Consider the following 23,580-nt stretch of genomic DNA (forward strand, 5'->3'; position numbering starts at 1 on the left):
GTAGCATCCTCTATAATCTGTACTTGTTTTTGACATGTTGCAAAGAGGACAATGTCTTCTGAAAATCTCGAACACTATATTCTCCTTCCTCCAATTTTTACCCTCTTGTCAACTACTGGACAGTAGTCAGTCATATTTCCTGTGTGTACATGGAAGTGGGTAAGAAAGAGACAATAGTCTTGTCTTACTATTTTTCCTAGTTCTATCCAGTTTCCACCTTCTGTTCACGCTTTGACTGATGATTTTTGATTTAAGTATAATGAGTTTACAATTCGTCTGGTTTTCCTGTCTGCTCTCTTTTCTCTCCTTACGGTAGCAAGCTTATCCCAAGCCATATAATCAAAAACCTTTTCCAGGTCTATAGAAGATATAAATAGGTCTCTTCCCCTTTCGGTGAACCTCTCTCGCAAATTTCACTAGGGTCCTATTCCATCACTTGTGCCGCATTCCGTCTAAAGCCAGCCAAATTCTCTTCCATTACCTTTTGCAATCTTTTATTAATGATTCTTAACATAATTCCGTTGTACACGAAATGAAACTAACTGTCCTGTGCTCACTGTATTACTTCTTACCTTGTTTCTTTGGTTCTGCAATCATTACTGTTTTCAAAAAGTCCTCTGGCTATTCAGCACCGTTATATATTGTGTTGCATATCTTCAATATTTCTCTTATATATTCTTGGTTCAAGCACTTTAGTACCTCTCCTGGTATTGTATCTACCTACTGCTTTCCCATTTTTCATTGCAGGTGTTGCGCCCTTTGCTTCTTCTATTGTGATTATTGGTCCTTTATAATACTCATTTACAGTGTTCAAAGATTGTAGTTCCAGAGTTGCTCGTTTGTGACTGTTTCACATAGTTCTTTCAAATAGTCTTCTCATCTCTGTAGGACGTCCTGCCGATCTTTGTTCACTACATTTCCGTCATTACTGACAATTTCTGTAGCAACACTTCCTGTTCTTTTTTGATCCTATGTTGTGGTCATTACTCCACTGCACATTGTATCATATCTTCCCTTTCTCTCCAGTTCTTCATTTGACTCACATTTCTCTTTCAGACACTTTTTCCTAGCCTGCTCTGTTTCTCTACGAAGTTCATTACTCCTAAGAAATTGCGTCAATTATGTAACTGTCGATAAACTTGGAAACGTAACATATGTATCAGTAAACACGATTATTTTAATGTTTCACGTGCGTTCAGTAGGGTATCATATCCTACTGTTGCGATGCCTGTTTTGTAGTTCTTATGGTGCTGCTGTTGATGTTGTTGCAGGACAACAGGAGCCAGCCCGAGTCCCAAGTCGGGTGCGGGGGCGGCTGGATCGGGGGCGGGCGGCGGTGGCGGTGCGGCGGGCGGCAGCGGCTGCGGGGGCGGCGGCGGCGGCAGCGGCCTCCACGGAGACGCCAAGTCGCCCCCTGCGCCCCACAACAAGGCGCTCGCCGGCGTCAAAGGCGACCAGCACCCCTCGGTGAGTGACGCATGCCTCCCGTCCCACCACACCTGCAGACCCCAAATCACGGCTCCCACCCTGGCTCATGCTGGTGACAAACTGACACTTTAAGCGGTAAACGACATATAGAGACTAGTTTTGTAACCGCTGAAACATCAACCGTCTTAGGTCGATGTTTCGCATTAGAGACTACTAGTTCACATCGCTAACTGTATACCAAAAATTTGCGCTGAATCGCATGCGCAACAACAGCCCCTACTTGAGCGACCGCTGTCGAGTTCGTTCGCTGTTCACCTATGGTGCGCAGGCACATGCGTAATTGTGATACTATACTCGCTCTTCTGTCGGAATGCGGCCTTGCAGAGCTAACATTAAGATGTCAAATTAATAAAATTAATAGTCACGGGACGTGTCACTAGGCACAAAAGTTTCCTTTCTGTGCACATTAACGAAATCTCCGTAACTCACGCCTTATCCAGTTCAAAGTCGCCTTCCTGGTTAATATGATCATCTGCCAGATATATTTCTAGCGATTCGTTAATAACGGAATCCCAGAAGGATCTCATCGAGGTTAAGGCTTCCGTGGCAGAAAATGCATATAGTATATTGTGTGGAAATATAATGCTCAGCTGCGGCTCACTGAATAGGCTGTGAAAGTCGAGTTTGCCGATCACGTACAACGCACTTTTCACGTACTCTGTATGTTGTCTGACCAACGTAACTTTGCCTTACTAGCAAGCTATTTTGTATATATTTTAGCCGCGCGGGATTAGCCGAGCGGTCTAAGGCGTTGGAGTCATGGGCTGTGCGGCTGATCCCAGGGAAGGTTCGAGTCCTCCCTCGGGCATGGGTGTGTGTGTTTGTCCTAAGGATAATTTAGGTTAAGTAGTGTGTAAGCTTAGGGACTGATAACCTTAGCAGTTATGTCCCGTAAGATTTCACACATATTTGAAATTTTTTTTGTATATTTTAATCTTCCACAATCTTAGATCATCCTTTACCGAAACGAGAAGACCCCAGCTCTTAGTGGGTTTCCAGAAGGCTACTTTGACACAATGTTTCCTTAGTATTCTGCCTGTTTCCGACGAACTGTTGCCGACAAATGGAAAAAAAAACGCCCTAGTCTTGAACAGCTCCTTCTGCTCATTAAGGCGTTGACGACCTGATACATAGAAAACACATTATTTTTGAGCATAGATTGCAGGTGTTCCAGTGCCTTTGGAAGGCTGCCTCTGTCGGAGACAACATGTGTCCAGTGCACTAACCTTCGAAGGCCACCCATAGTTTGTGATGAGCGATAGCAGATAGATGCCGACAAATACACAAGTCTCTACGTGTCGGTGTTGGGTAGGCGGAATACCTCGAGGATCCATCTACTTTCCGACTGATCAAAACGTCCAGAAACGGCTGACAACTGCCCTTCTGTACTTCCATCGTAAATTAGATACTCTCGTGGATTGAATTCAGATTCTGCAAAAAGTCTTACAGTTGTCCTTCACCGTGGGGCCACACTGCAAATGTCTCATCTACATATCGCCAGAATACATTTGGTTTAAGTGCTGCCGAATCAGTTTCCCCCTTCTCAAAGTCTTCAATGAAAATGTTTTCTACCGGAAATCTTGGCCTCCACAAGATCTTTTTGGGAATCAGTTACTAAAGACTCAGTTGAAATACATGTGGCGGATGATCATATTAATCACAAAAGCAGCTTTCAACTGGGTAAGTCGTGGGACCCGGTGATTCCATTAATATCCACGAAAAGCGAACCTTTTATAGCTTGCCACATGTCTACCAACAATAATTTTTTTTAAATGTGGCATTTGAATTTTTAACTCCGCAAACCAACATTCTGACACAGAGCGCACATGCCGTATAACCATTATACATTCGCCTGTGTGCCACAGATGGCGCAATGTTGGTTGACGGCGCGAAACTAAAGAGGTCGCTCACGAAGCGGCTGACTTTGCGCATGCGTCTTCGCGCCAGTTTCTGGCAAGAAGTTAGCCATGTGAACTAGCAATTTCCAGTGCAAGAGCCTCACTAGAAGATGGGTGAATGGGTTGTCAGCCAGATTATCGTGGCGAGGAATCAACATCATCAGGCTGCAATCCCATTACTTCATGGAACGCTTTTGATACATTTCGTCGTCCAGAAATTTTCTTTGAGAGGCATTCACAAGATACAGTACTAGTTTTAGCGAATGGCGCTTCTAGTGACACAATAAAATTGTTACGCGAACGCTTCTGGCCGGCTGGGCAGTCTCAAGTGTCCACAAATGAACATCAGTATCTTGAGCACTGCAACCGACAGAGGGCTCCCTTCGCTCAATTTTGAACACTGGGAAAATGACTTAATGGCATGAAACGGACGTGTAAAAAAGTTGTGCTCCAGTTGGAGCTGCCTTTTAGTAAAACTTAAATTGATGTTGTAAGAAAACTTTCTGCACGGTGAATTTTAACAAATGGAGGAACTGAAGTTGATGGTAACCGAGTAGGCAAGGAACAAACAAGGCATCAATGGTAGGGGCCTTTTTATTGACCGTGTATAGTACCCAATACGTTGCTTTCCGTTGGGGACAGAGACTGATTCTCATACAGCACGCTATGTCGTTATTAACTAACTATATTCGGTGCAATAAAACACATTTTATCACAATGACTATCATTGTTTGGAATAAAATATTCCTTTTTTTGTTATTATTACAGCACAGTTTCGGTTTTGAAATCTTGTTCAAATTTTTCTGTAAGCACAGCTCATCAAAATATTTGTTGGGCGGGCATCTCACAGCTGTAAAACATGTAGAGACAATCACTCTTGTATAACACGATTATCTGCTAAGAAAAAAACTCTCCGCTGCCAGTTTCAGTATACCTGACCATCGTCATCAGACAAGGTAAAACTTCTTATTGAATCCTACGCGACGGAATTCCTCTGATGAATCAGTATTAAAATGACAGTTACCTTCTGTTATTTTCTTTTTGTTACTGACACCACAGCAATAATGATGGCATACGAACAGCAGGAATAAATTTCATCTTACCAGAGGATAATAAAACAGATTAGCATAATGGCAAACAGTGATGCTATGAAAAAGAGACTTTCTTTGGGCATGTATCTGTTAAATTCTAAGATTTCTTAAAATTATGCAGTGATGTATATTATGAAGTCCGATAATGCCAGCCGACATTTTTTTCCGCATCATTACGTGAGTTGATAATTCTAACTTCTAACCCAGGGATGTTCACTTTTGTACTTAAGTAATCATTTTCAATGGTCACAACTGTGCAGTTAAAATAAACATGTTTTAATCCACGACAGTCATCTTGGTACAAAGGCTGTTGTATAGACAGTTTGTTGCAAGCTCTTGGCTGCTTTGAAAGCAAAAGGCCGTTTCAAGTTTGAGGAGCTTTCACAGTCCAAATACGTCATCACTTCTTGTGTGACCTACTACGTCTCCTACTAGAACACATGTCGTCGAAGTTTAATAGTAGTCCAACTCAATTACGCTGTTTACCATATAAAAACTGTGCATCGTCCACTGGAATACGAGGTGTGGCTAGAAAAAAACCGGACTAGTACTGGTGAAACAATAAAACGAATGCAATAAGGCTGAAAGTCGCGTGGCCTGTCACGTGACTCTCGCTCCGCCTACTGCTCGAGTTTCATCTGCCTCCTGCACTCAGTCTGCCCGTGGCGTCTGTTTTAAGTAGTTGACGTTTTGTCTGTGCGTCGGAAAATGTTGAGTGTACAGAAAGAACAGCGTGTTAACATCAAATTTTGTTTCAAACCAGGAAAATCTGCAAGTGAAACGTTTGTGATGTTACAACAAGTGTACGGCGATGATTGTTTACCGCGAACAAAGGGTTTGAGTGGTTTAAACGATTTAAAGATCGCCGCGAAGACACCAGTGATGACACTCGCACTGGCAGACCATTGTCAGCAAAAACTGATACAAACATTGAAAAAATCGGTAAACTTGTTCGACAAGATCGCCGTTTAACAATCAGAGCAGTGTCTGAGTTAACAGGAGTTGACAAGGAAAGTGTTAGGCAGATTCTTCATGAAAGTTTCAACATAAACAAAGTGTGTTCAAAAATGGTTCCAAAGTGTCTCACAATTGAACAGAAGGAACGCCGAAGAATGATTTGTTCTGACATCCTGGAAAACATTGAAAGTGATCCCACCTTCTTACAAAATGTTATTACTTGTGATGAATCGTGGTTTTTTACTTACGATCCCGAAACTAAACGCCAATCGATGCATTGGAAAACTCCTGGTTCTCCACGACAAGAAAAGCACGAATGTCAAAATCGAAATTCAAGGCAATGATGATTGTTTTTTTTTTGACATCAAAGGGATTGTGCACATTTATTGGGTACCAGAGGGACAAACAGTGAATCAGCATTACTACATTAGCGTCCTGGCTACCCTACGTGAGCGAGTACGGAGAAGACGGAACGATTTGTGGAGAAAAAAGTCATGGATCCTTCACCAAGACAATGCCCCAGCTCACAGTGCGTTGTCAGTGAAGACGTTTTTGGCAAAACACAACATTCCCATCTTAGATCATCCACCCTACTCACCTGATTTGGCCCCCTGTGACTTTTTTCTTTTCCCTAAAGTCAAGTCAGCTTTGAAAGGAACTAGATTTGAGACTGTTGAAGCAGTAAAAGAAAAAGCGACGGAAGTAATGTATGGACTTACCGAAAATGATCTGCAGCATTGCTATGAACAGTGGGAAATTCGTATGGAGCGGTGTAGAGACCGAGGAGGAGAGTACATTGAAGGAGATAACATGAAATTGTAAATAATTGTAAATAAATGTTTTTTCCAGCATCAGTCCGGTTTTTTTTCTAGCCGCACCTCGTATATGGCATGCAGCGGTTTGTGCTCTCTATAAAATGACATGTATTATAGAAACGTTCCAATCCCATGGCATTTCTTCATTACACCTTATTTGTTCCTTATCTCCTTGTTTATCTCCGTACTGCTCAAAATCACTCAGTAGCATTACGGCACAAATTGAAAATCTACGATTGATATATGTATCAACAATTAATCTTCCACTGATATCATATCTTTATTATTAGCTTTCTGGAAAAAAATATCTAGTTACTTTACTCTAATCATCTTCAAGTTACGAAACTAGACTCGTCACGCGACGTTTATATGCTGTCTTTCCTCTTAACACACATAACAGTGTATTAAATTTGTGCAAAATTTGTAAGGTAAGTGGGTAATCTTCTCTTCAATATTTTAAGTATTGGAAAGAGGAGCAGGTACAAAATTAAGCAGGAATGAAAACAAAGAAAAATATTTATCAGATGAAGTCACTACGTAATTTTAAACACAGTATATGTGCAAAATTCACGACTCATTATTGTCATTTCATTTTTAAATTATAACACGCTGAAGAGCCAAAGAAACTGGTACTCCAGCCTAATCTGGTGTAGGCCCCGCCGCCAGCAGCACACAGAAGTGCCGCAACACTACGTGTCATGCATTCGACTAATGTCTGAAGTATGCTTGAGAGAACTGATACCAAGCATTCTGCAGAACTGTACATAAATCCGTAAGAGTGCAAGGGGGTCGAGATCTCTTCCGAACAGCACGTTGCAAGGCATCCCAGATACGGTGAATAATGTTCATATCTGGGAATTAGGTGGCAAGCGGAAGCGCTTTTGAACGCAGAAGAGTGTTTCTGGAGCCACTGTGTAGGAATTCTGGACGCTTGGGGTGTCGCATCGTCCTTCTGGAACTGTCCACGTCCGTCAGAATGAAGAATGGGCATGAATGGACGCAGGTGATCAGGCAGGATGCTTATGAAAGTGTCGCCTGTTAAGCCGTCGGCACACGGACCGTGCTGCCGAACGTTAACGTTGAGCGTGCCCAGTTCAACGTGCTGCTCAACGCTCAGGAATGATGCGACTTGTGCATACGGTACGTGGACCCCAACGTGGTACACGCGATCGCAACGCACTCAAGCGACAGTTGAGGGATGTTTCTAGTTCGTTAATCACACTGTTTACTCAACGAGCGCGTAAAATTCCCACGTTAGCTCTATTAAAATGCACATTTCTTCCATCGTCCACGAAAAGGAAAGTACCATGTCCAATCAATAAGGACATAGGCTTATAAAAGTTCCATTACAAGCAGTGCGTTACAAAATTGGAATACTTTCCGCATAAGATAAACATTATTTCATCATTCCCACATTTTAGTAAAACCCCAAGGTCAGCCTTACTTGATCACTGTTCGTACCCAGTAGCAGAATCTTTACAACATGTCAATTACGAAGCGTAAAAGAAAAAGGAGAAAAAATACCTTTATACAAGTAGCGTAAGCTGTCCTTTAGATTAAGCCAATCGAACAAAGTCACCCCTCAAAAAAAAGGTGAACTTGTATTTATATAAAATCAAACATTACAGTCTATACTTATATTAAACTAATAATAAAGTATCAGAACCTAATAAAAACGCGAATGTTAAGAAAAAAAATTTGTCGTGTCAGGACGCGAACCACCGCCCCAACAAAAAAACCTCATTAGTACACAATGAAGCTATTCATTACGCTATACCAACATCACGTCTGCTGTATCTAATGATAATACTTTACCTCTTGCCAAAAACTTTAATCGTGGATATTTTACTAACTGAACTTTAATTATAACACATTGTACCAAGAACAATGCGTTTTGGGTGGATCTTCAGTGTGTCGCTGCCTTCAAATAGCCTACTCTCATTATACGCAAGTTACAATAATTATTTTGCCGCGAATATGATGTTTCTTATTATTTTATTGGAACGAATCACACAGTTAACAATGAGTTTTGCAGTGATTCTCAATTTGCTGGTGCTCGGAACGGCATATATACGTATAGGCTTGAAATGAATGACAATATGGCGCGTCACAACTCTGTACTGAAGGGAGACGGCGTGCGTGTGACGTAGGTGGCGTTGTGCCATGTCATTGGTCAACGCTCAGACGCACGCTGAGAATATCTGACATGGCAGATATTGCTCTGCACGTTCGGAAAGACTCCCGAGCGTGCTATTCCATGCTGTGACGTCAGAAACTCGGCACGCTCAACGCTCAACGTTCGGATGCACGGTCCGTGTGCCGACGGCTTTAGAGTCGCATCTAGCCGGGTCAGGGGTCCCATATCACTCCAACTTCACACGCCCCACACACAAAGCCTCCACCAGCTTGAACAGTCCCCTGCTGACATGCAGCGTCCATGGATTCAAGAGGTTGTCTCCATAGCCGTGCACATTCATCCGCTCCATATAATGTGAAACAAGACCCGTCAGACAAGGCAGCGTGTTTCCAATCATCAATAGTCAAATGTCGGTGTTGCCTGGCCCAGGCGAGGCAGTTGTGTCATGCAGTCATTAAGGGTACACGAGTGGGCCTTCGTTTCCGAAAGCCCATATCGATGATGTTTCGTTGAAAGTTTCACACTCTGACACTTGATGATGGCCCAGCATTGAAATGTGCAGCCATTTGCGGAAGTGTTGCACTTCTGTCACTTTGAACGATTCCCTTCAGTCGTCGTTGGTCCCGTTCTTGCTGAATCTTTTTCCAGCCGCAGCAGTTTCGGAGATCTGATGTTTTACCGCATTCCTGATATTCATGATACACTCATAAAAAGATCGTACTGGAAAGTCCTGCTTCACAGTTACCTCGAGATGCTGGGCGCTGTTGCTCGTGCGGCTACTATAACACCACATTCAAACTCACTTAAATCTTATCGTCTTATATAGGCTTGCCGACCGCAGCGCCGTATTATGCCTATTCACATAACACTGTTTTTTTGAATAGCATGCGTATAACCGTTTCTTTGGCGCTTCAGTGTATACTCGTATGATGTTAGAATAAACAGTACCGTACGTTAACTTATAAAGCGATCATTTTCTATTTCAAAAACACGTGCACGATGCACTGTGGAATATATTATTACATTATATCTCAAGATAACGTAAAAAGGAGACTAAGAGCATCTAATATTTCTTTAATCGAATTCGACCCTATGCCATTTAGGCATATAAGATTCTTCTGTAGCATGTAGCTGCTGCTGTCTAGTTTATTTGCATGTAGTTACTGTATGTGACGACCTGGCCTACTCCAGGCATATACGCATTAGAACCGGTGAGAGAAATAGTGAGACAGCAGGTTTACGTTGGGTTGTTAACAGTGGTAGCATCAACAAGCGTTTATTCAAGCAGCCTTACACGGTACCCCAGCCGACCACGGACAAACACCTACATCTACATTTATACTCCGCAAGCCACCCAACGGTGTGTGGCGGAGGGCACTTTACGTGCCACTGTCATTACCTCCCTTTTCTGTTCCAGTCGCGTTTGGTTCGCGGGAGGAACGACTGTCTGAAAGCCTCCGTGCGGGCTCGAATCTCTCTAATTTTTCATTCGTGATCTCCTCGGGAGGTATAAGTGGGGGGAAGCAATATATTCGATACCTCATCCAGAAAAGCACCCTCTCGAAACCTGGCGAGCAAGCTACACCGCGATGCAGAGCGCCTCTCTTGCAGTTTGCTAAACATCTCTGTAACGCTATCACGCTTACCAAATAACCCTGTGGCGAAACACGCCGCTCTTCTTTGGATCTTCTCTATCTCCTCCGTCAACCCGATCTGGTACGGATCCCACACTGATGAGCAATACTCATGTATAGGTCGAACGAGTGTTTTGTAAGCCACCTCCTTTGTTGATGGACTACATTTTCTAAGGACTCTCCCAATGAATCTCAACCTGGTACCCGCCTTACCAACAATTAATTTTATGTGATCATTCCACTTCAAATCGTTCCGCACGCATACTCCCAGATATTTTACAGAAGTAACTGCTACCACTGTTTGTTCCGCTATCATGTAATCATACAATACAGGATCCTTCTTTCTATGTATTCGCAATACATTACATTTATCTATGTTAAGAGTAGTTGCCACTCCCTGCACCAAGTGCCTATCCGCTGCAGATCTTCCTGCATTTCGCTACAATTCTCTAATGCTGCAACTTCTCTGTATACTACAGCATCATCCGCGAAAAGCCGCATGGAACTTCCGACACTATGTGAAAAGCAATGGTCCCATAACACTTCCCTGTGGCACGCCAGAGGTTACCTTAACGTCTATAGACGTCTCTCCATTGATAACAACATGCTGTGTTCTGTTTGCTAAAAAGTCTTCAATCCAGCCACACAGCTGTTCTGATATTCCGTAGGCTCTTACTTTGTTTAGCAGGCGACAGTGCGGAACTGTATCGAACGCCTTCCGGAAGTCAAGGAAAATAGCATCTACCTGGGAACTTGTATCCAATATTTTCTGGATCTCATGAACAAATAACGATCGCTGTTTCCGGAATCCATGTTGGTTCCCACAGAGTAGATTCTGGGTTTCCAGAAACGACATGATACGCGAGCTAAAAACATGTTCTAATATTCTACAACAAATCGACGTCAGAGATATAGATCTATAGTTTTGCGCATCTGCTCGACGACCCTTCTTGAAGACTGGGACTACCTGTGCTCTTTTCCAATCATTTGGAACCTTCCGTTCCTCTAGAGACTTGCGTACACGGCTGTTAGAAGGGGGACAAGTTCTTTCGCGTACTCTGTGCAGAATCGAATTGGTATCCCGTCAGATCCAGTGAACTTTCCTCTGTTGAGTGATTCAAGTTGCTTTTCTATTCCTTGGACACTTATTTCGATGTCAGCCATTTTTTCGTTTGTGCGAGGATTTAGACAAGGAACTGCAGTGCGGTCTCCCTCTGTGAAACAGCTTTGGAAAAAGGTGTTTAGTATTTCAGCTTTACGCGTGTCATCCTCTGTTTCAATGCCATCATCATCCCGGAGTGTCTGTATATGCTGCTTCGAGCCACTTACTGATTTAACGTAAGACCAGAACTTCCTAGGATTATCTGTCAAGTCGGTACATAGAATTTTACTTTCGCATTCACTGAACGCTTCACGCATAGCCCTCCTTACGCTAACTTTGACATCGTTTAGCTTTTGTTTTCTGAGAGGTTTTGGATGCGTTTAAACTTGGAATGATGCTCTCTTTGCTTTCGCGGTAGTTTCCTAACTTTGTTGTTGAACCACGGTAGGTTTTTCCCGTCCCTCACAGTTTTACTCGGCACGTACCTGTCTAAAACGCTTTTTACGATTGCCATTAACTTTTTCAATAAACACTCAACATTGTCAGTGTCGGAACAGAAATTTTCGTTTTGATCTGTTAGGTAGTCTGAAATGTGCCTTCTATTACTCTTGCTAAACAGATAAACCTTCCTCCATTTTTTTTATTTTCCTATTAACTTCCATATTCAGGGATGCTGCAAACGGCCTTATGATCACTGATTCCCTGTTCTGCACTTACAGAGTAGTAAAGTTTGGGTCTGTTTGTTATCAGTAGGTCCAAGATGTTATCTCCACGAGCCGGTTCTCTGTTTAATTGCTCGAGGTAATTTTCGGATAGTGCACTCAGTATAATGTCACTCGATGCTCTGTCCCTACCACCCGTCCTAAACATCTGAGTGTCCCAGTCTATATCTGGTAAATTGAAATCTCCACCTAAGATTATAACCTGCTGAGAAAATTTATATGAAATGTATTCCGAATTTTCTCTCAGTTGTTCTGCCACTAATGCTGCTGAGTCGGGAGGTAGGTAAAAGGAGCTAACTGATAACCTAGCTCGGTTGTTGAGTGTAACCTCCACCCATAATAATTCACAGGAACTATCCACTTCTACTTCACTACAAGATATATGCTTGTAAACGCAGCCTATCCCGGAATGTGCTGGCGCCCCGAACTGTCGGTGACGTTCGTTGTCCTGAGTCCCTGACGGTTGTGTTCCGCGATGCTGCCACAGCAGTGAAGAGCCAACGTGATCCGCCCACGTCCTCCAGAGCCTTACCGGCTACGCACCCCTCGCTTAGTCGTAGTGCCCATGTTGTGCGTTTGTGTGCAATAGGCGTCACCAGATGTCCGTTTCCTACCAGCAATGCCGCAGTCTCCCTCCATGGGATCGACCAGGACGTTGGCCAGTGACGTGTAGTAGGCTACGAGCTGTAAGGGCGCGCCTCCTCTAGAAGTACCGTAGACAGCTTGCACACCGTTGGCCGATGTTCCTCAGAGGGTGGATGTTGGCTGCACTCCAGCTCCCCACATCGGTGAAGTTTCTCAAGTCCCGCAGCCGTGAAGCCCAGGTAGGCGCGGCTCTCAAGAACTCGTGAGTTAATCAGCGGCAAGTAAATTGACCTTCATTACCAAGTGTGGGTTGTGGTTTCTCTGAAACTCAAAAGCCCATCATTCTCCCGGATTCAAAACTTATGCAGAACGGTGATAAGACTGAATGCTTTGACTCCTTAAGCAATATTTCTTACATCCTTATAGCCACACGTCTGACGTAGCCCTCCTGGAGGATAATGAGTAGGTTTACTTTTTATTACTTGTCCAGTGAGCATTTCCTAGCTCGCTGTAACCAAAGCACCGACTGCTAGGTTCAAATGGCTCTGAGTGCTATGGGACTTAACTTCTAAAGACATCAGTCCCCTAGAACATAGAACTACTTAAACATAACTAAGGAGATCACACACATCCATGGCCGAGGCAGGATTCGAACCTGCGACCGTAGCGGTCGTGTGATTCCAGAATGTAGCGCCTAGAACCGCTCGGCCACTACGGCTGGCCCGATTGTTAGGCACAGTCATATTTGCAACATGTCAGTTTCTCGGTAGCACACAAGTGCCGTAGTTACAATAATTTACTTCACTCTCCATAATACCATGTTAAATGTTCTATACGCTGTACCACTAACCGGTGTCGCAAACTCCTGTCTGTCTGGAGTGTTTTGTCGTAACATCAACAATACTGCCCGGTGGCTTGTGTGATTAGCATATCGGCAGGACTGGCCTCAGCTGTCAGAGGGCGGTAGAAATAAACATTTAAAAATTCGCAATTCGCGCGACGAACTGTAATTTGGATGTACAGATACTATAAACGCATGGTGACATTAAGGCATGTCTGAGGGAGCATATACGATTATTATGCTTAATGCTGTATAAATACAGCCATTATAACCATAATTTACATATCCTTGCCTCAAAGGACAAAAGTGACGATAAAGTATTCGTCTCTCCCAGTGCGGGAGTCATGAAATGTGCGAGCGTTAGGGTTTTGGGCTGGTCACATATGGACGTTTGGGTCGGTTTTGGACGCCTACTTGGGTAGCCGAAGTTGTCAAGGCGACCACCCGTGTTAAGTGTCGAATCCGAATTCGGCACAAATTTTCATCTGTCACAAACAGCTGATGTCAATCCGGATTCGCATGATACAAATTAATTTTGTAATAAATATATCAGTTTTCCACTAATGAATTACACTTCTCTTGGTCGCGAGAACCTACGTACCCCCATGGCATCACTGCGCAAAGTGACTCATGCCATAAAGTATATTACAGTGTAAATACCTTTGCCACAAGACGACGATAGAAACATTATCCAAAGCCAGTAACAACAGATGTATGTGTGACATTTCAGCTCTTAAATCAAGTACACGTAATCTGAAAAGTTACTTCCACATGGTACATCAGTTTAGAAAGAATGATGCATTAAGACGGAAATAATGTAGTATGTAAACTATCTTTCTATTTGCATTAACATTTGTCCAACTGCAATATGTTTTTAACTAAGTTATGTTCAGAGAAATATGTGTGCAATTTTACTTAATCTGACCAAGAAACGTTTAACACCAGATACTTAAAAGTAATGCAAACAGTGCTTCATTTAACAAGCCATTATAATGAATCGTGCATGACAATGACGGACGAAATATAACAAACACAAAGTCTGGGAAAAACGAACCTCTATCACTACAAGTCAGTGAGATACCGCTTCTGTATTTGAAATGAAGTGAGGCGCATGTGCGAGAAATATATGTACGTTTACGGTACTCAAGACGCAGTTCCTACCGATCCCTAAAGATTTGAAGCAACTAATATGCGTTACATCAAATTACAAAAGATTAACACACCGCAACCGAAAATGCATCGTTCCTCATCAACGATTTCTATTGAATTTGCCTGGATATGGAGTATCCTCTTAGTTGTGACACAACATTAGTGATTCCGTGTCAGAAAGGTCTCAGTTCGTACTAACTGACGGAAAATCATTGAGAAAAACGGAAATAATATCGCATTCCCGAAGGAAGCGTCATAGGCCCTCTGACGTTCCTAATCTACATATAATTTAGAAGACAATCTAAGCAGCCCTCTTTGAATGTTTGCGGATGATGCTGTTATTTACCATCTCGTAAAGTCATCAGATGACCCACACAACTTGCAAAATGATTTAAGCGAGATGTATGTATAGTGCGAAAAGTGGCAATCGAACCTAAATAATAATAAATGTGAAGTCATCCAAATGAGACCTAAAGGGAATCTACTAAATTTCGGTTACACTATAATTCACACAAATCTGAACGTATAAATTCATCATAATACTTGCTGATTACAATGACGAATAACTCACAGTGGAATGACCACATACACAATGATACGGGGAAATCCATCCAAAGACTGCGATTTACTCGCAGAACACATAGAAAATTGAAGTCTGCTAAAGAGACAGCTTACACTACACGTGTCCGCACCCTTCTGGAGTATTACTGTGAGTTTAGGTATACACATCAGATAGGATTGACAGAGAAAATCGAAAAAGTTCAAAGAGGGCGGCTCGTTTTGTATTTTTGCGAAGTAGGAAGAGAGTGACACAAATATGATAAGAAAGTTGAGGTGACAGTCATTAAAACAAAACCGTCTCATGAAATTTGAATCACCAACGTTCTCCTCCGGGTGCGAAAGTATTTTATTAGTACCCGCCTACATAAGAGAAATGACTGATAATAAAATAACAGAAATCTGAGCTCACACGGAAAGTTTTAATTTTTTTTTCTTTTTCATTCGGCGACACCTCTTCCAGACACTTAGTTTTAAATTTGCAGAGTACTCGTGTGGCTGCCTCGGTATTACATTGCAATTTTACCAAACGAATAGAATGCATTTTTGTTTTACATTACTTTCCAGGAAATATGTAATGCAATGCTGCACAAATTAAGTACCAAATCATCTACCACTAGGTACTAAAAAGAGCGAGCCCAATTCTGTAACAACTCATATAATTGACAGTGAATGACAAGATATAATTATAAAAATGGGAAGGAGCGAGCAGGGGCGTTTATCGTGGCAACAAAATTGGATTCCGGTACTTCATTTGGAAAGGAGCCAGATGTATGTGAGAAACATACGCAATTTTTTTGAGAACACATTTTATGGGCAGTCAACACGATGCATTTCTTACCGAAATGACGTGCCTGTTCCATGAAACAAGATTTAGCTTCATCTGTGTCATCATATATCATAAAATACAGCGCATATCGCCGAGTCAACTGTAAGATATGGAAAGAGGGAGTATTGGCTTTTATTATGATAAAAACTGGATGGAGTGCGGCGCATATGGCATCCCATGTTCCTTCAGACATATAGATAAATAAACACAGTTAAAAATCAGTTGCTTACCGTATTAATGTCTTTGAAATTCATGACTCTCCTCAATGTTCACAGACAGCCTCATCCGGAGTGCCATATCTTGTACAGAATGACATGCATGTTTTAGATTTGCAGAATAACCGCTGCTAGATCTAAAACGTACTGTGTTTCGTCATCTACCTTCCGACTGGTTTGATTCGACCCACCACAAATTCCTCTCCTGTGCCAACGTTTTCATCTCAGAGCAGCAGTTGCAAACTATGTCTTCAATTATTTCCTGGATGTATTCCAATCTCTGTCTTTCTCTACTGTTGTTATCCCACATAGCTCCCTCTAGTACCATGGAAGTTATTCCCTGATGTCTAATAAGATGTCCTATCATCCTGTCCCTTCTTCTTGTCAGTGTTTTCCATTTATCCCTTTCTGCGTCTATTCGGCCGAGAATCTCATCATTCTTAATCTTATCAGCCCACCTAATTTTCAGAAACCTCGTGTAGCATCATATCTCAAATGCTTCGATTCTCTTCTGTTCTGTTTCTCCCTTGTCCATGTTTCACTACCATACAATGCTGTGTTCTAAACTTACATTCTCAGAAATTTTGTTCCTCAAGTTTAGATCTACATTTGATAATAAAGGTTTCCCTTGGACAGGAATGCCCTTTTTCCAAGTGCTGGTCCGCTTTATGTGTCCTCTTTTCCTAAATCCTTCAAAAGTTATTTTGCTCCCTACGTAGGAAAATTCATTAACTTCACCTGCTTCGTGATTCGCAATTCTGATGCTAAGTTTCTTATTGTTCTCATTTGTGCTACTGCTAATTATTTTCGTCTCTCTTCGATTTACTCTGTCCATATTCTGTGCTCACTAGACTGTTCATTCCATTCCAAAGATCTTGTAATAGTTCTTCACTTTTACTGATGATAACAATGTCATCAGCGAATCTGGTCATTGATATGCTTTCACCTTTGTTTCGTTTCCGTCATTGCTTCTTCGATGTATATACTGAAATGTAGGGTGCGAAGGACTACATCCCTGCCTTACGTATTTTTTAATCCGAACACTTAGTTCTTGGTCTTCCATTCTTATTTGCCCCTCTCAGTACTTGTACGCGTTGTATTATTTTCAGGTCGACAACTCCTATGAACGTATTTTTATTTTTCTTTAGTCTTGCTTCCATTATCAACCGCAACGTAAGAAGTGGCCTCTCTGGTGGCTTTGCATTTCCTAAACTCAAACTCATCGTCATTTAATACATCCTCAATTCTATTTTCAATTCTTTTCCGTATTATTCTTGTCAGCAACTGGGATTCAAGAGCTGTTAAGCTGATTGTGCTATAATTCTCGCCCTTTTTTGGCTCTTGCTATCTTCTTAACTGTATGTATGGCGTTTTTCCGAAGGTCTGCTGGCATGTCGCTAGTCTCATACAATCTTCACACTAACGTGAATAGTTGGTTTGTTTCCAATTCACGAAATAATTTTAGAAATTCGTATGGAATGTTATGTATCCCTTGTGCCTTATTCGACATTAAGTCTTCCAAAGCTCTTTTAAATTTTGATTCTAATACTGAATCCCCTACATCTTCCCTGTCGGTTCTTGTTCCTTCTTCTATCACATCATCAGACAAGCCCTCCCCGACATAGATGCCTTCAATGTACTCGTTCCACCTATCCCGTGTCTCCTATGCATCTAACAGTTTGATTTCCACTGTAGTCCTAATGTTATCGCACTTGCTTTTAATTTTACCAACGTTTCTTTCGACTTCTCTGTATGCTGAGTCAAACTTGAGTCGGCCTATAACGTAGCATACATTTAAAACACAGGTATGTTTATGAGGCGGCAAGCATAATGAGTTACTGAAAAGAGCTGTTTTTTGACCTTAGATACAGCTGCACAACTTCTTCAAGGTCAATGGAAGTGAGCCGCAAGACTGAAATCCTGCGCACTTTAGATAATCACTTAACATATTAGTACTTGACAGTCACGTTATAAAATTTTAGTAACTCAACTGGAGATTGAAACGATTCTATCAAGGATTATGCCTCTTTATCTCAAATAAGCGACATAGTTACCCTATGATATTATGATCATTTTATCAGTTACAGGTTTGATCGTACATGATAAGAAAATTAGAAACCAACAAAAGTGTCTAATTGATTGTAGCTATTACGTATGTGTAGAACTCCATGCACATTTCGCTGAACATAATATAGTAAAAAGTATTGCATTTATGTACTAAAACTTTCTTCGGTCGCAACACATTGTTCTTTTTGACTTGGTGTACTGTATACAAGTTGTTTTGATGATTACATATCTTTAATATTAAGTGTTTGTGTGTCACAGAGGCATCTGTTGTTACTGGCGTTTCAGTAATACCTCTAACGCCCCCCTAGCGGCCAATATATTTACTTTGTAATTTACTAGACGACTTGTGCTAGTTTGCGCACTGATGTTATAAAAGAATGTTTATTCTTGACAAGATACTGTGTTTCAATGTAAGATTTTCTTTGAAATGAACTTTTCTACACTCCTGGAAATGGAAAAAAGAACACATTGACACCGGTGTGTCAGACCCACCATACTTGCTCCGGACACTGCGAGAGGGCTGTACAAGCAATGATCACACGCACGGCACAGCGGACACACCAGGAACCGCGGTGTTGGCCGTCGAATGGCGCTAGCTGCGCAGCATTTGTGCACCGCCGCCGTCAGTGTCAGCCAGTTTGCCGTGGCATACGGAGCTCCATCGCAGTCTTTAACACTGGTAGCATGCCGCGACAGCGTGGACGTGAACCGTATGTGCAGTTGACGGACTTTGAGCGAGGGCGTATAGTGGGCATGCGGGAGGCCGGGTGGACGTACCGCCGAATTGCTCAACACGTGGGGCGTGAGGTCTCCACAGTACATCGATGTTGTCGCCAGTGGTCGGCGGAGGGTGCACGTGCCCGTCGACCTGGGACAGGACCGCAGCGACGCACGGATGCACGCCAAGACCGTAGGATCCTACGCAGTGCCGTAGGGGACCGCACCGCCACTTCCCAGCAAATTAGGGACACCGTTGCTCCTGGGGTATCGGCGAGGACCATTCGCAACCGTCTCCATGAAGCTGGGCTACGGTCCCGCACACCGTTAGGCCGTCTTCCGCTCACGCCCCAACATCGTGCAGCCCGCCTCCAGTGGTGTCGCGACAGGCGTGAATGGAGGGACGAATGGAGACGTGTCGTCTTCAGCGATGAGAGTCGCTTCTGCCTCGGTGCCAATGATGGTCGTATGCGTGTTTGGCGCCGTGCCGGTGAGCGCCACAATCAGGACTGCATACGACCGAGGCACACAGGGCCAACACCCGGCATCATGGTGTGGGGAGCGATCTCCTACACTGGCCGTACACCACTGGTGATCGTCGAGGGGACACTGAATAGTGCACGGTACATCCAAACCGTCATCGAACCCATCGTTCTACCATTCCTAGACCGGCAAGGGAACTTGCTGTTCCAACAGGACAATGCACGTCCGCATGTATCCCGTGCCACCCAACGTGCTCTAGAAGGTGTAAGTCAACTACCCTGGCCAGCAAGATCTCCGGATCTGTCCCCCATTGAGCATGTTTGGGACTGGATGAAGCGTCGTCTCACGCGGTCTGCACGTCCAGCACGAACGCTGGTCCAACTGAGGCGCCAGGTGGAAATGGCATGGCAAGTCGTTCCACAGGACTACGTCCAGCATCTCTACGATCGTCTCCATGGGAGAATAGCAGCCTGAATTGCTGCGAAAGGTGGATATACACTGTACTAGTGCCGACATTGTGCATGCTCTGTTGCCTGTGTCTATGTGCCTGTGGTTCTGTCAGTGTGATCATGTGATGTATCTGACCCCATGAATGTGTCAATAAAGTTTCCCCTTCCTGGGACAATGAATTCACGGTGTTCTTATTTCAATTTCCAGGAGTGTATATTTTATCTTGAGGTACAGTTTGTATGACAGATCCGACGGTGCCGATGCCGATACACGCCATGAGAAGTGAAAATTAATGCAAAATTTTCAACAACCAAGTGTAATTCATTAGTACCTAACATATTCGCAAAGCCCATAAAAGATTTCATGTCTAAAGTGATGAGACAGCCTTTTGTAGAAGCCGGATACAGCCGCCAGAAATACAGATCAGAAAATAGGGAAAATTGTGACTACTCATGATGACTGCATATAATATAGTACGTTGTTAAATGCAGGATGAGAAGAATGGTGTATCGTAAAACGTCGGAGTTTATGTTTCCGCAAACTGCCCCTGCGCGCAATGCGTCGACAGCTGCTACGGCTGTTGTTGCTACAGCAGTCACTCGGAACAGAGTAACTTTAATACTTTTATCGAATGTGCAGATAAGCCAACAGAGAATATTTACTGCCAAAAATATAAGATACAATACAATAAAACCACGCTGAACGTCACTCCATGTTATCGTGCCTTGTATTATTTTACCCTGCCTACAACGTTTATTGAAATACAGTATTAACACACAAATGCGCCACCATCATACAACCTTTATTTCTTGTTTTGGAATGAGCGGTCCACAGTCATTGTTCGTAAAAGAATTTCTGGTATGATGTGAGTATACAGGATGAAGCAGCTAAGTCATGCTACCCTAGGTATCTCTAGAATGAATAAACATATCGAGGTGCTGTTTTCAGCTAGTTATAGCAGACCATATGGCAATCAACTTTCATCGTTCATAGACGCCGAATTATGACACCAAATTTGTTTTTTCTAATGGAATGAATATTTTTTCTGTGGTATTTGAAAGAAGCTAACAGAACGTCAGTGACATAACATGTATAGGACTTGATCCAATAGTATCAAGATAACAACGCCTTGAACCACTGGCCCGCCGTCAGGACTAGCGGTTCCAAAAATCTGTTGACAACTTATACCAGATGTAAGTAGACACGTAGACTATGTGATCAAAAGTATTCGGACACCCCCCAAAACGTACGATTTTTATATTAGGTGCATTGTGCTGCACCCTTCTGCCAGGTATTCCATATTAGCGACCTCATCATTCATTAGACGTAGTGAGAGAGCTGAATGGGGTTCTCCGCGGAACTCACGGACTTCGAACGTGGTCAGGTGAGTGGGTGTCAATTGTGTCATACGTCTGTACGCGAGATTTCCACACTCCTTAACGTCCCTAGGTCCACTGTTTCCGATGTGACGATGTGACAGTGAAGTTGAAACGTGAAGGGGCACGTACAGCACAAAAGCGTACAGGCCGACCTCGTCTGTTGACTGACAGAGACCGCCGACTGTTGAGGGTCCTAACGTAACATCCATCCAGACCATCACACAGGAATTACAAACTGCATCAGGATCCACTGCAAGTACTATGACAGTTAGGCGGGAGGTGAGAAAACTTGGATTTTATAGCAGAGCGGCTGTGCATAAGCCACACATCACGCTGGTAAATGCCAAACGACACCTCGCTTGGTGTAAGGAGCTTAATCATTGGACGATTGAACAGTGGAAAAACGTTTTGTGGAGTGACGAATCACGGTACACAATGTGGCGATCCGATGGGCAGGGTATGGGTGTGGAGAATGACCGGTGAACGTCATCTGCCAGTGTGTGTAGTGCCAACAATAAAAATCGGAGGCGGTGGTGTTATGGTATGGTCATGATTTTCATGGAGGGGACTTGCACCCCTTGTTGTTTTGCCTGGCACTATCACAGCACATTGATGTTTTAAGCACCATCTTGTTTCCCACTGCTCAAGAGCAATTCTGGGATGGCGATTGCACCTTTCAACACGATCGAACACCTGTTCGTAATGCACGTCGTGTGGCGGAATGGTTACACGACAATAACATCCCTGTAACGGATTAGCCTGCACAGACTCCTCACCTGAATCCTACAGAACACCTTTGGGATGTTTTGAAACGACGACTTCGTGCCAGGTCTCACAGACCGACATCGATACCTCTCCTCATTGCAGCAGTCCGTGTAGAATGGACTGCCATTCCCCAAGATACCTTGCCGCACCTCATTCAACGTATACCTGCGAGAGTGGAAGCTGTCATCAATGCTAAGGATGGAGGGCGCCTCGAAATTGTAAGTCATTTTCAGCCGGGTGTCCGGATATTTTTTATCACATAGTGAAACTCAGGTATTGTTCTTGTGTTAACCTATGCGCTTGAAGCCCATCAGTCTGCGGTCTGCTGTTGCAGCGGTTAGATAACTTGCTCGTAAGGCTATTGAAATATTCACAATGAATACCACAGTGGAAAAGATGAGTATCTTTTATAGCAAATGACATCAACTGTTTTTGAGATTCGGTGCGACTTTTTACTGAAGAGTGTCTAGTTCGTGCTTAGTAGTCACGATATTTATTTGAAAAAATTATAAAAAGTTTTAGGAACTGTAAGTGTGGACAATAAAGAATGCCAAGAATAAAGAACAGTAACTGATGAAAGGAGTGCAACTAACATTTTAGCAACAGTATCACTCAATGTAAATGTCACTGAGAGGATGTCGGAAATACGAGAGGGATCAGTGAAGTGTGTGTTTTGCGAAAACTACATTCCCTCGTCTTTAATTTTCTTCACATTTCGCTGCACTTGCAGCTTTATGGCACTGCCTTCCAAAATTGGTTACAGTTCTCCGCACGTAAGTACGAAAAGTGCTAAGCGATGCTGTATGTCTATGGAAAAATTTGTTTAAGAATGAAGCATCGTTTACAAACGATGGGTAAATCAATCTTCGGAAAATGTACTGAATCGTCTGTTGTAAATCCATGTTGACTCAAAGAAGTGGATAAAAACAACGTTCATGATCTATCAATGTATATAACTTGTTTCTCAAGGCCTGTCTCATTGGTCCCTGTTTTCTTGATACGAATCGAAACACACTCAGTTGTCTCGAGTTCATAAGATATGCTGCAGCCGCAGTTATTAGAAGACATCTCACTGGACATAAGGCAAGCAGAGTGGCACCAACATTACAGATGTCCATTCCAGTCTGCAAACTGAAAGACTGACCTCATTAAGAGAACATTTGGTGAGAAACGGTCGTTCAGCAGACCCAAAAGGGTCTCAGCACTCAACAAACTTAACACTTCTATACAGATTCTTTCACGAAAATTGAAACACGACGTCTGGTAGGAAACAGCGACGACAGCGCCTAAGGCATGAAATGTCTTGCAACACGTGCCTATGCTGCCGTTAACTCCAGATGAAATTCAACGTGCAGTATGGTCTCTCCAGGATCACTTTATAGTGTGGACAATGCTCAAATCAACATTTTGAGCACTTGGCATTACAGCCGCGAAAATAAACCGACGATCTGTACCTCAGTTAGGTGCTTGCTTACACTTGACATAAGAGGGCAAACGTCTTCTCCTGGCACCAGGACAGTGGTTTGCGGTGCTGTAATCTTGATACTGTTTGATCAAGTCCGATACACTTTAACTCGCAGAGGTTCTCTTAGAAGCTTCTTTCAAATACCTTAGAAAAAAGTATACGAGTATACTTGCATTCGAGAAAAAGAAACGAAGTCCGTGTCGTAATTCTGCCACTAAAAACGATAAAAATTC

The 23,580-nt window shown here is 42.9% G+C and overlaps 1 protein-coding gene across 1 annotated transcript in view; it reads left to right on the plus strand.

Moving 5' to 3' along the window:
• Window positions 1-1,354: 1,354 nt before the first annotated feature.
• LOC126203901 (synaptotagmin-7) overlaps window positions 1,355-23,580 on the plus strand; it is a 361,415-nt gene continuing 339,189 nt past the window's right edge. Inside the window, exon 1 of the mRNA XM_049938289.1 lies at window positions 1,355-1,467. The gene's annotated coding sequence lies outside the window, so the exon portion shown is untranslated. The remainder of the gene's footprint in view (window positions 1,468-23,580) is intronic.

The sequence above is a fragment of the Schistocerca nitens genome, chromosome 9 (genome assembly GCF_023898315.1).
Source record: "Schistocerca nitens isolate TAMUIC-IGC-003100 chromosome 9, iqSchNite1.1, whole genome shotgun sequence".
In the NCBI taxonomy this organism is placed as follows: Eukaryota; Metazoa; Arthropoda; class Insecta; order Orthoptera; family Acrididae; genus Schistocerca; species Schistocerca nitens.